The sequence below is a fragment of the Nerophis ophidion genome, linkage group LG28, assembly GCF_033978795.1.
Source record: "Nerophis ophidion isolate RoL-2023_Sa linkage group LG28, RoL_Noph_v1.0, whole genome shotgun sequence".
Taxonomy (NCBI): domain Eukaryota; kingdom Metazoa; phylum Chordata; class Actinopteri; order Syngnathiformes; family Syngnathidae; genus Nerophis; species Nerophis ophidion.
This window is the reverse complement of record NC_084638.1, coordinates 20,959,712-20,974,335: the sequence shown is the minus strand read 5'-3', so window position 1 is coordinate 20,974,335 and position 14,624 is coordinate 20,959,712. Positions and strand designations below refer to the sequence as shown.

Genomic DNA, 14,624 nt, shown 5'->3' with positions numbered 1-14,624 from the left:
GTCTCTTTTCATCGCATAATTACACAGTATTCTGGACATCTGTGTTGCTGAATCTTTTGCAATTTGTTCAATTAATATTGGAGAAGTCACAGTAGAAAGATGGAGTTGGGAAGCTTTAGCCTTTAGCCACACAAACACACGGTGATTCCTTGTTTAAAATTCCCGGAGGTGAAGCTTTACTATGGATCAGAGCGGTCAAGCGAACATGGATCCCGACCACTTGTCAACCGGCAGGTTTCGGTGAGAAAATTGTGGTTAAAAAGTCGCCTCTTACCGGAGAAAAGCTGAGCTTGTGCCGTCCATAGCTGCCGTCGACTTCCCTGAGATATTGGCGTCAACACACCCGTGGACACATACCTCCGACTATCAGGTACTATTTAACTCACTAAAACACTAGCAACACAATAGAAAGATAAGGGATTTCCCAGAATTATCCTAGTAAATGTCTCTAAAAACATCTGAATCCGTCCCAATGCAATCACGTTTTTTTTTCTTCGTTTTTTTCTAGTCCGTCGCTATCAATATCCTCAAACAAGAATCTTTCATCCTCGCTCAAATTAATGGGGAAATTGTCGCTTTCTCGGTCCGAATAGCACTTTTTGTTGGAGGCTCCCATTAAAAACAATGTGAATATGTGAGGAACCCCCACACTTGTGACCTCATCGTCTGCTACTTCCGGTAGAGGCAGGGCATTTCTCTTAACACCGACAGTTGCAAACTTTATCGTGGATGTTCTCTACTAAATCCTTTCAGCAAAAATATGGCAATATCGCAAAATGATCAAGTATGACACGTAGAATGGACCTGCTATCCCCGTTTAAATAAGAACATCTCATTTCAGTAGGCCTTTAAAGAAATTTAGTGAAGACTGTATTCCCACAAAGTGGGTGGGCGTATACAAGGGGCGTGGTCATTCAGCTAGGGGCGTGTCAGACGGGGTGTCACATTCACAAAGAAGACAGTTCAACTGTGAGCACGAACAAGTGAGGTAATATATTTTTCATAGCAACAAATATTGTCAAAACATCACTAAAAAGACACTTTTGTATTAATGGGTTGTTGTTTTTTATGCCAATGAAACGCATTGTGATGATAACGCTGCCGACAAGCGGATGCTGACGGTCAGATGCTGACGGTCAGATGCCGACGTTGCTATAAATATAACACCAGATCGTGTACTTACATAATAAACAAACACATCCGCTCGGGATTATTCGAGCGTTAGACGCGCCGCCGCCACCGTCTGTGGAACACGTGGTTTGGCAGGACGACGCCATGTCGTCCCTGAGGAAGACGGAGGGGGACACTTCCGTCTTCTTTGCAGTTCCCGCCCAAGCGCACCTCAGTCACGTGACCGACAATGACGCTGATGTAAAACAGGCGGTCGTGTGTACCTAATGCAGGACCTTTTTATTTTATTTTATTGAACAACAAACATACATTTATAATTCACTCAACCGTTAAAGCACGTTCAACATCGAGGAAAACAAAAGCAAATACAGATCGAGTAATAATACTAAAAAAAAAGAAAAAAAAGACAGAGAGGGCTACCCAAATCACTTTAAATGTTTTTAACAAGGATACCAATTCAAGCGCTTTTGTACTCTTACCCATTCTCCAAGATTTGATTGATAATTGTAACCCATTACCTAACGCAGGACCTTCATTCTCATGGAGACTCGTTGCGTCACTGTGACGTCACACGGCGCTGCGGCCGGATAGGCCTGGCATCATGGTGCGCGTGCGTGGAGGTGTAGGGGGTGGGCGGATGTGACGTCAGCGAGACTGTGATGACGCAAACAGCATGTGATTATTTCATATTTTTTCATCTTTAATCAGAACTATTGTTTTTTTTTAATTTGATGGCTATTTTGCTGACAGTGCTCCCCCCCCTTCTCACTTCCTCATCCTCTTCCGCCCGGGGTCCTGCTCGCTTCATTCAGACGGCGGCTCGTGGATCTAGGATGACATAGAGAAGGTGGGTGGGGGTGATGTGAGCTGCAGGCTAGAAGAAGAAGAAAAAAGAAGAAGAAGAAGAAGAAGAAGGAGGACGAGCAAATATCGACGCCGCGCTTTTCCCGCCCCGCGCCACTCGGACATCCACGCGCCAAAGATGCTCATCAAGGAATTGTAAGTATGTTGATTACGTGGAGGGGGGGGACGACTACTGTTGCGTCATCATCACCATCATCATCCCTGTGTCCTTCATCGTCGCTTAGCACTCACGCAATGTCATCATCATCATCATGCATTTGTTTACGCGCGTACACCCCACTCGGTGCTCGTGCACGTTCCCGATGGTGCTGAAGGTGAAAGATGTGACATGAGCAGAGCGAAGATGTCCACCTTAAGGCGAATGGCGGGGACGCAATACCTGGGAGAGGGTTCCCAAGACCACCCCTGTGAAGATGCTGACAAAAAAAAGGGGGGGTTAGCACCTGTGCTGCTGCAGGGGAGCGATTAGCGCGAGGCCTACTTAGCAGCTGCCCAGCAAGGACAAGGCCGTCGTGCAACATGCAGAAAGTCACCTCTCAATTTTTTATGGTGCTTTTGCTAAACATTATGTCATCAAAAGTGATTTCATCAATTAATGACCGTAGCAGGAAAAAAGGCGATGAGGGCAGATGGAGGGAACAATGTAACACACGCGCACACACACACACACACACACACACACACACACACACACACACACACACACACACACACACACACACACACACACAGAGGTGAGGAAGTGGGATTAAATCGTCGCTGAATTCTACAACAGGAGTGTCAAACTGTTTTGTATCGAGGGCCACACCACCCCTCAGAGGGCCGCTTGTAACAGTGAATAATATATGAATATTAATGTGTAAATGATATCATTCCACCATTGCTGATGCATTTCAATTGTGACGTGTGGATCGATGCTGAAATATCGATACCGTCGATACTATAGCTTTGTGCACTAATATCGATGCTCGAATCATAATATCTCGATACTAGTGATACTTTAGTTATTTGAGATCATGCATATCATTAAGAGGAACACCGTGTAAGTTAACCAGATCATTGAGATCTTGTCTAAATGAAAATCGATTAATGGAGAGAAAAAAATTAAATAAACATTTTATATATATATATATATATATATATATATATATATCCATCCATCCATTTCTACCGCTTGTCCCTTTTGGGGTCGCTGACGCCTATCTCTGCTGCATTCGGGCGGTAGGCGGTTTACACCCTGGACAAGTCGCCACCTCATCGCAGATACATATATATATATATATATATATATATATATATATATGTATATGTATATGCAAAACCCAAAATCAGTGAAGTTGGCACGTTGTGTAATTTGTACATAAAAACAGAATACAATGATTTGCTCATCCTTTTCAACTTATATTCAATTTAATAGACTGCAAAGACAAAATACTTAATTTTCGAACTGAGAAACCTAATTTTTTTTGCAAATAATCATTAACTCAGAATTTAATGGCAGCAACACATTGCAAACAAGTTGGCACAGAGGCATTTTTACCACTGTGTTGCATGGGCTTTCCTTTCAATAACGCTCGGTAAACGTTTGGGAATTAAGGAGACCAGATTTTGAAGCTTTTCTGGCGGAATTCCTTCCCATTCTTGCTGGATGTACAGCTTAAGTTGTTCAACAGTCTGTGGTCTCCGTTGTGGTATTTTAGGCTTCATGTCACGTCACACATTTTCAATGGGAGACAGGTCTGGACTACAGGCAGGCCAGTCTGGTACCCGCGCTCTTTTACTCTGAAGCCACGCTGTTGCAACACGTGGCTTGGCATTGTCTTGCTGAAATAAGCAGGGGCGTCCATGATAACGTTGCTTGGATGTCAAAATGTGTTGCTCCAAATTTTGTATGTACCTTTGAGCATTAATGATGCCTTCACAGATGTGTAAGTTACCCATGCCTTGGGCACTAAAACACCCCAATACCATCATAGATGCTGGCTTTTGAACTTTGCGCCTATAACAGTCCGGGTGGTTCTTTTCCTCTTTGTTCCGGAGGACACGACGTCCACAGTTTCCAAAAACAATTCGAAATGTGGAATCGTTAGCCCACAGAATAGTTTTCCACTTTGCATCAGTCCATCTTAGATGAGCTCGGGCCCAGTGAAGCCGACGGCGTTTCTGGGTGTTGTTGATAAAAAGCTTTTGCTTTGGATGGTAGACTTTTAACTTGCACTTACAGATGTAGCGACCAACTTGTGTTACTGACAGTGGTTTTCTGAAGTGTTCCTGAACCCATGTGGTGATATTATTGACACACTGATGTCGCTTTTTGGTGCGGTACCGCCTGAGGGATCGAAGGTCACAGGCATCGCTAACATGCAGTGATTTCTCCAGATTCTCTGTACTTTTTGATGATATTACAGACCGTAGATTGTGAAATCCCTAAATTCCTTGCAATAGCTGGTTGAGAAATGTTGTCCTTAAACTCTTGGACAATTTTCTGACGCATTCGTTCACAAAGTGGTGACCCTCGCCCCATCCTTGTTTGTGAAATACTGAGCATTTCATGGAAGCTGCTTTTATACCCAATCATGGCACCCTCCTGTTCCCAATTAGCCTGTTCAACTGTGGGATGTTCCAAAAAGGTCTTTGATGAGCATTCCTCAATTTTTTTCAGTCTTTTTTGCCACTTTTGCCAGCTTTTTTGAAACATGTTGCAGGCATAAAATTCCAAATGGGCTAATATTTGCAAAAAATAACAAAGGTTTGCCGTTCGAACGTATTTTGTTTTTGCCGTTTATTTAATGGAATATAGGTTAAAAAGGATTTGCAAATCATTGTATTCTGTTTTTATTTACCATATACACAACGTGCCAACTACACTGGTTTTGGGGTTCGTATATATATATATATATATATATATATATATATATATATATATATATATATATATATATATATATATATATATGTATGTATATATATATGTATGTATAGATTTTAGCTGAGATAGGCACCAGCGCCCCCGCCACCCGAAAGGAATAAGCGGTAGAAAATGGATGTATGGAATGATGTATGTGTATGTGTATATATATATATACACACACAGTGGGGCAAAAAAGTATTTAGTCAGCCACCGATTGTGCAAGTTCTCCCACTTAAAATGATGACAGAGGTCTGTAATTTTCATCATAGGTACACTTCAACTGTGAGAGACTGAATGAGAAAAAAAATCCAGGAATTCACATTGTAGGAATTTTTAAGAATTTATTTGTAAATTATGGTGGAAAATAAGTATTTAGTCAACCATTCAAAGCTCTCACTGATGGAAGGAGGTTTTGCCTCAAAATCTCACGAAACATGGCCCCATTCATTCTTTTCTTAACACGGATGAATCGTCCTGTCCCCTTAGCAGAAAAACAGCCCCAAAGCATGATGTTTCCACCCCCATGCTTCACAGTAGGTGTGGTGTTCTTGGAATGCAACTCAGTATTCTTCTTCCTCCAAACACGACGAGTTGAGTTTATACCAAAATGGATACATGGATGATACAGCAGAGGATTGGGAGAATGTCATGTGGTCAGATGAAACCAAAATAGAACTTTTTGGTATAAACTCAACTCGTCGTGTTTGGAGGAAGAAGAATACTAAGTTGCATCCCAAGAACACCACACCTACTGTGAAGCATGGGGGTGGAAACAACATGCTTTGGGGCTGTTTTTCTGCTAAGGGGACAGGACGATTGATCCGTGTTATGGAAAGAATGAATGGGGCCATGTATCGTGAGATCTTAAGCCAAAACCTCCTTCCATCAGTGAGAGCGTTGAATGGTTGACCTAATAGTTATTTTCCACCATAATTTACAAATAAATTCTTTGAAATTCCTACAATGTGAATTCCTGGATTTTTTTTTCACATTCTGTCTCTCACAGTTGAAGTGTACCTATGATGAAAATTACAGACTTCTTTCGTCATTTTAAGTGGGAGAACTTGCATGTATATATATATATATATATATATATATATATATATATATATATATATATATATATATATATATATATATATATATATATATATATATACAGAAGTGGGTAGAGTAGCCAGAAATTGTACTCAAGTAAGAGTACTGTTACTTTAGAGATTTATTACTCAAGTAAAAGTAAGGAGTAGTCACCCAAATATTTACTTGAGTAAAAGTAAAAAGTATGTTGTGAAGAAACTACTCAAGTACTGAGTAACTGATGAGTAACCTGTTCGTTTAATGATTACGGCAACAAATAATGCACAAAAACATAAAAATAGCAATGAGCAAATTCAGAGCCAGGAATATCTCTTAAGCAACTAAAACAACATTATATATCAAATAATAATACATTAAAATAAAAAAAAATAAGGCAAATTGAGCCACAATAACTTAACAGCACCATAGGCTCAGTAGGCATTCATTGATTGATTGATTGATTGAAACTTGTATTAGTAGATTGCAGTACAGTACATATTCCGTAAAATTGACCACTAAATGGTAACACCCCAATAAGTTTTATATATACAGTATATAATTTATATTTATTTATTTTGACATTTTTGTTCACATGTTAAAGGTGTTTTAATGAATATACATGCATGTTTAACATATAGACTCCTATCTTTAATGAAGACAAGAATATAAGTTGGTGTATTACCTGATTCTGATGACTTGCATTGATTGGAATCAGACAGTATAGTGCTGATAACGTCCCGGTTTTCAAATGGAGGAGAAAAAAAGTTCCTCCTTCCTGTCTAATACCACATGAAAGTCGTTGGTTTTTGGCATTTTATTTGTCCAGCTTCCATATTGTTTTTATACACTTTACAAGAAATACATTGGCGGCAAACTCCGTAGCTTGCTAGTTTGTTTGCGCTGGCTTTCGGAGACTCTTATTTTGTTAGCGCAGGCGCGATGGAGCGGCACTTTTATTGTGAAGACAGGAACTGTGCGATCAGTCTTTAGGCTTTTGACGGGAAGTACGGTTGAAATAAAAAGTGTCTTTTTTCCCTTACACTTTTGATTGATTGGTTGATTGATTGAAACTTTTATTAGTAGATTGCACAGTACAGTACATATTCCGTACAGTTGACCACTAAATGGTAAAACCCCAATAAGTTTATCAACATGTCGGGTTCTACGTGTGACGGTCACGTGACCACCTGGCTCTGTTTGATTGGTCCAACGTCACCAGTGACTGCATGTGATTGGTGAAACGCAAACATGCGTAGTTCCTACTTTGAATGAGTGTCTGACAAAATCAAAACAAACAAAGCGTGCATTAACAGATCGATAAAAAAATATGTGAAATAAAGAAAGACAAACTGGGAATTTGTCTGAGCCGCCATTACTTGGGATGTGACAGTATTGACGGACGGCACAGCACGAAGACCGTCCGCAGTGTTGACGTTACGTATCTTGTGGTTAAATTGCTTGGCGGGTAGCCGAGACTCTGGCGTCGTTTTAGAGATAAACCGTCTACCGATATTCACTGCACGATCGGTACCAAAAGACACTATTGTTCAACGCATGCGCGAAGACAACATCCCTTCCTGTCTACTTAGTTTATGGCTGTTACCATGGTTTCCTTTTTTGTAATCTTAACTAATTATGTCATATAAAAGGTTACATTCCAAAACAAAACAGATGTTTCTTAAGAATAAAATACTTATTTTGAAACCGTACAGATACTTGAACGATGTGCTCAACAACCTCAAAGGGAAACTGCGCTTTGTTTTGTTTAGAATTGTGCCTATTGTTTACAATCATTATTTGGGACTTGAAGACAAAAGTTATTTTTTTTTTGCATTCTAACATGTAAAAATGATCTCGTTTTTGATGGCTGGCAATGCAGCTAATGGAAGCAATCAATTTGACATCTAAATCACTCTAAAATGCATTCATAAACTGTCAACAATAGTTAAAGTTAAAGTACTAATGATTGTGAAATTTGGTGAAATTTGTCCTCTGCATTTGACCCATCCCCTTGTTCACCCCCTGGGAGGTGAGGGCAGCAGTGAGCAGCAGCGGTGGCCGCGCCCTGAATCATTTCTGGTGATTTAACCACCTCAGAAAACACTTGGCCACCACAATGACCAATGTTAAAATACAATAGCGTAATAGGCCCAGGTATTCATCAAAAACAAGGCAGATGTTTTATCTAACAAGTATATGTAATATGTTGGCCACGGTATTATTATGCACAGTTTGAACTGTGACACTGTGTTTTTAAATGATTATTTGGCATACCACTACACCAGGGGTCGGCGACCCAAAATGTTGAAAGAGCCATATTGGACCACAAATACCAAAAAGTATTAGGTTATAATGATGGCAACACATGATGTAAGTGGCTAATTAGCTATATTAGCCTACTATCAAAATGACTGTGTCGCAGGCTGACGCAAATCTTCGTTCTACACATTTTTTGCAAAATTGGAAAATATTAGTAAAACTTCTCAGATGGTGAGATAACTCCTGAAAAAGACTGTTTTAAAATAGCCAAAGGTAAACACGTGTGTCCAAGTTAAAGGAAACAGCAGACTGTCTTCTTCTAATGGATTCATTACAATCTTTGCAAGATGGGTAACGTTTGCTGTGGTCTGGAACAACATGGCACACAAACAACCGTCAGAAATTTAGCCAATATTACATACAGCTAATGTGTTATGAAACAAAAATAAACTAAATACACAGAGGACATAAGTAAAGAAAATTAAATGAGCTCAAATATAGCTACAAACGAGGTATAATAATGCAATATGTACATACAGCTAGCCTAAATAGCATGTTAGCATGTATTAGCTTGCAGTCATGCAGTGACCAAATATTCCTGATTAGTACTCCATAACAAGTCAATAACATCAACAAAGCTCACCTTTGTGCATTCACGCACAGTATAAAACATTTGGGGGACAAAATGAGACGAAGAAGGAGTGGCATAAAACACGTCTTTCTGTGGCAGCGTCGGAGAGAGTTGTACATGTACACAGACTGTTGAGTCGCAGTCCACACAACGGTGAGTTCAAGGACCACCGAAATTAGTAGGACAAAACAGCGCTCACCAAATACTCTCGTCAGTGAAGCACAACGTATTAAACAGTGGGCTTTCTAACAATTAGGATGGTTTGTGTCGTGCTTGTCCTTCTACAGAAACCATATTAACACATAAAACACATTTCACCCCATTTTTTTTGCCATTTCCATACATTTTGAAAAAGCGCCGCTAAAGAGCCACTGTATGCTGACCCCCGCACTAGATGGAGAACCACTGGTTTCCATGGGTATGCAATTGCGTGCATTAAATATATTTGTTTGTGTCGAAATCGAAAAAAAGAACTACATTTAGTAGGAAAAAATAAATTATGTGACTGACATATTTTTATGTTATTGCATTTTAATAAAAGGCTTTGCCAGAACGCATACAATGATATGATGGGCCTTGAGTTTGACACCCGTGTTCTACACCAGGGGCCACCAACGCGGTGCACGCGGGCACCAGGTAGCCCGTAAAGACCAGATGAGTCGCCCGCTGGCCTGCTCTAAAAATATCAATCAATCAATCAATGTTTACTTATATAGCCCTAAATCACTAGTGTCTCAAAGGGCTGCACAAACCACCACGACATCCTCGGTAGGCCCACATAAGGGCAAGGAAAACTCACACCCAGTGGGACATTGGTGACAATAATGACCCAGTGGGACGTCGGTGACAATGATGACTATGAGAACCTTAGAGAGGAGGAAAGCAATGGATGTCGAGCAGGTCTAACATGATACTGTGAAAGTTCAATCCACAATGGATACAACACAGTCGCGAGAGTCCAGTCCAAACACAGCAGCGAGAGTCCCGTTCACAGCGGAGCCAGCCGGAAACCATCCCAAGGGTAGCGGACCAGCAGCGCAGAGATGTCCCCAGCCGATACACAGAGGGACATAGAAGAAAAAGAAAAGAAACGGCAGATCAACTGGTCTAAAAAGGGAGTCTATTTAAAGGCTAGAGTATACAAATGAGTTTTAAGGTGAGACTTAAATGCTTCTACTGAGGTGGCATCGCGAACTGTTACCGGGAGGGCATTCCAGAGTACTGGAGCCCGAACGGAAAATGCTCTATAGCCCGCAGACTTTTTTTGGGCTTTGGGAATCACTAATAAGCCGGAGTCCTTTGAACGCAGATTTCTTGCCGGGACATATGGTACAATACAATCGGCAAGATAAGATGGAGCTAGACCGTGTAGTATTTTATACGTAAGTAGTAAAACCTTAAAGTCACATCTTAAGTGCACAGGAAGCCAGTGCAGGTGAGCCAGTACAGGCGTAATGTGATCAAACTTTCTTGTTCTTGTCAAAAGTCTAGCAGCCGCATTTTGTACCAACTGTAATCTTTTAATGCTAGACATGGGGAGACCCGAAAATAATACGTTACAGTAGTCGAGGCGAGACGTAACAAACGCATGGATAATGATCTCAGTGTCTTTAGTGGACAGAATGGAGCGAATTTTAGCGATGTTACGGAGATGAAAGAAGGCCGTTTTAGTAACGCTTTTAATGTGTGCCTCAAAGGAGAGAGTTGGGTCGAAGATAATACCCAGATTCTTTACCGTGTCGCCTTGTTTAATTGTTTGGTTGTCAAATGTTAGAGTTGTATTATTAAATAGAGTTCGGTGTCTAGCAGGACCGATAATCAGCATTTCCGTTTTTTTGGCGTTGAGTTGCAAAAAGTTAGCGGACATCCATTGTTTAATTTCATTAAGACACGCCTCCAGCTGACTACAATCCGGCGTGTTGGTCAGCTTTAGGGGCATGTAGAGTTGGGTGTCATCAGCATAACAGTGAAAGCTAATACCGTATTTGCGTATGATGTCACCTAGCGGCAGCATGTAGATGCTGAAAAGTGCAGGGCCAAGGACCGAACCCTGGGGAACTCCACACGTTACCTTAACGTAGTCCGAGGTCACATTGTTATGGGAGACACACTGCATCCTATCAGTAAGATAAGAGTTAAACCAAGACAGGGCTAAGTCTGACATACCAATTCGTGTTTTGATACGTTCTAATAAAATATTATGATCGACGGTATCGAAAGCAGCGCTAAGATCGAGGAGCAGCAACATAGATGACGCATCAGAATCCATCGTTAGCAATAGATCATTAGTCATTTTTGCGAGGGCTGTCTCCGTGGAGTGATTTGCCCTGAATCCGGATTGAAAGGTTTCACATAGATTGTTAGACGCTAAGTGTTCATTTAACTGCTCCGCAACAATTTTTTCAAGGATTTTTGAAATAAAGGGAAGGTGAGACACCGGTCGGTAATTTACCATGAGGTCAGGATCGAGGTTAGGTCTTTTAAGAAGAGGATGAATAACCGCTTTTTTGAATGCTAGGGGAACAGTGCCCGAGGAGAGTGATAAGTTTATAATATTTAGCACTGATGGACCTAATAATACAAAAAGCTCCTTGATCAGTTTCCCAGGAAGAGGGTCAAATAAACATATTGTCTGTTTTATTCCATTTACACGTTGTAACAATTCCTCTAATGTTATTTCCTCAAAACGAGAGAAACTATTTTGGAGGGCAGTATCCGCCGTATATACAATCGTGTCAGTGTTAATAGAACCCCGTTGTAGCTGGGACGCATTGTCTTTAATCTCCTTTCTAATGACTTCAATTTTCTTACTAAAGAATTGCATAAAGTCATCAGCTGAGTGGGTTGAGCTACTGGAAGGAATCCCTTGTTGGGTTAGCGATGCTACCGTACTAAACAAAAATTTAGGATCGTTTTTATTACGGTGGATGAGATTTGAGTAATATTTAGCTTTAGCTAAGGTAAGCATGCGTTTATAAGTTATTAAACCATCACTCCATGCTTGATGGTGCACCTCAAGTTTAGTCGTGCGCCATTTGCGTTCCAGCATTCTACATAATAATTTCTGAGCTCTAGTTTCTTCTGTAAACCACGGGGTGCGCTTTTTTGGAGCCTTTTTTAACTTTAGCGGTGCTATGTTATCAATGGTTTCGCGCAGGGCGTCGTTAAAGTTGTTAGTGAGGTTATCAATAGAGCCCACATACTTTGGGAATGGTGCCATTACCGAGGGCAGTAGGTCAGCAAGAGTTGTCGTTGTGGCTGTATTAATGTTGCGGCTGCTATAGCAGGTATTATTATTATTAGTTTGACGAACATGCGTCTGAACCTCGAATTTTATAAGGTAATGATCGGACAATACTTTAGTATACGGGAGTATCGTAACTTTGGAAACGGTGATGCCCCTGACAAGCACTAGATTCTATCGTATTACCGTTGCGATGCGTGGGTTCATTTATTATTTGTGTGAGACCACAGCTATCAATTACAGTCTGGAGCGCTACGCACGGTGGGTCCGATGGGGTATTCATATGGATATTAAAGTCCCCCATTATGATTATATTATCGGCGTGTGTCACTAGATCAGCAACGAACTCTGAGAATTCATTAATAAAGTCCGAATAGGGCCCTGGGGGGCGGTAGATAACAGCCATGTGTAGAGGCAGCGGTGTGACAGACCTCATAGTAAGCACCTCAAACGATTTATATTTATTATTTATGTTAGGACTAAGGTTAAAGTTTTCGTTGTATATTAGTGCGACCCCCCCACCCCTTTTGAGCGGACGGGCAATATGCGCATGTGTAAAGTTAGGAGGACATGCCTCATTTAGCGCAAAAAAGTCGTTTGGTTTAAGCCAGGTTTCGCTGAGACCGATGACGTTAAGATTGTTGTCTCTGATAATATCATTAACTAACAACGTTTTAGGAGACAATGATCTTATGTTTAAAAAACCTATATTATAGGTAGTGGGCTGTTTTAGGGAGTTTTTGATCAAATTATCCGTAGTAGCAATATTAATAATGTTGTGTTTATTATGCCCAGTGCATTTAGTATAGTTACGACCATATCTAGGAATTGATACGACAGGAATTTTCCGATTGTTTGATTGTTGCTTTGATAAACTGCACGCATCATGGTTAGCCACCTCAGTAACGGGGATTTTCCGATTGTTTGTTTGTTGCTTTGATAAACTGCACACATCATGGTTAGCCACCTCAGTAACGGGGATTTTCCGATTGTTTGTTTGTTGCTTTGATAAACTGCACGCATCATAGTTAGCCACCTCGGTAAAACACATGTCCAACTCTGAAACACTCAAAGCAGAAAAAACTTGTTCTAATTTAACTGACTCCTTACCCAGACCAGTAGTCTCGCATTTTCCATCTAAATCCGTCTTCGGGATGGAGGAAGATGGAAATATATCAAATAGCAGCACTTACCAGTGAGCTGCCTCTATCTTTTAATTTTTATTTATTTACTAGCAAGCTGGTCTCGCTTTGCTCGACATTTTTAATTCTAAGAGAGACAAAACTCAAATAGAATTTGAAATTCCAAGAAAATATTTTAAAGACTTGGTCTTCACTTGTTTAAATAATTTCATTTATTTTTTTACTTTGCTTCTTGTAACTTTCAGAAAGACAATTTTAGAGAAAAAATACAACCTTAAAAATGGTTTAAGGATTTTTAAACACATATACCTTTTTACCTTTTAAATTCCTTCCTCTTCATTCCTGACAATTTCAAGTTCAAGTTCAAGTTTCAAGTTCAAGTATTTTTTTTATTTTTTTATTGTAAAGAATAATAAATACATTTTAATTAAGTTCTTCATTTTAGCTTCTGTTTTTTCTACAAAGAATATTTGTGAAACATTTCTTCAAATTTATTATGATTCAAATTCAAAAAAATATTCTGGCAAATCTAGAAAATCTGTAGAATTCAATTTAAATTCTATTTCAAAGTCTTTGAATTTATTTTTTAAAAAATGTGTTCTGGAAAATCTAGAAGAAATAATGATTTGTCTTTGTTAGAAATATAACTTGGTCCAATTTGTTATATATTATAACAAAGTGCAGATTGGATTTTAACCTATTTAAAACATGTCATCAAAATTCTAAAATTACTGGTAATCTTAATCAGGAAAAATTACAAATGATGTTCCATAAATTATATATATATATATATATATATTTTTTTTTTTTTTCAAAAAGATTCAAATCAGCCAGTTTTTCTATTCTTTTTTTTTTTTTTTCGGTTGAATTCTGAATTTTAAAGAGTCGAAATTGAAGATAAACTATGTTTCGAAAAATTTTATGTTCATTTTTTTCGTGTTTTCTCCTCTTTTAAAACGTTCAATTAAGTGTTTTTTTCATCATTTATTCTCTACAAAAAACCTTCCGTAAAAGGAATAAAAATGTACGACAGAATGACAGACAGAAATGCCCTAAATCAAATAAATCTGTAGAATTAAATTTAAATCTTATTTCAAAGTATTTAAATTTATTTTTAAAAATGTTTGTTCTGGAAAATCTAGAAGAAATAATGATTTTTCTTAGTTAGAAATATAGCTTGGTCCAGTTTTGTTATATATTATAACAAAGTGCAGATTGGATTTTAACCTATTTAAAATATTTCATCAAAATTCAAAAATTACTGGCAATCTTAATCAGGAAGAATTACTAATGATGTTCCATAATTTTTTTTTTTTTTTTTTTTTTCAAAAAGATTCGAATTAACTAGTTTTTCTATTCATTTTT

At 39.1% G+C, this 14,624-nt stretch overlaps 1 protein-coding gene across 1 annotated transcript in view; it reads right to left on the bottom strand.

Annotated features, from left to right (window-relative positions):
- Positions 1–1,294, bottom strand: part of pdlim4 (PDZ and LIM domain 4) — a 182,917-nt gene extending 181,623 nt beyond the window's left edge. Inside the window, exon 1 of the mRNA XM_061890583.1 lies at positions 1,184–1,294. The gene's annotated coding sequence lies outside the window, so the exon portion shown is untranslated. The remainder of the gene's footprint in view (positions 1–1,183) is intronic.
- Between the last annotated feature and the right edge of the window lie 13,330 nt (positions 1,295–14,624).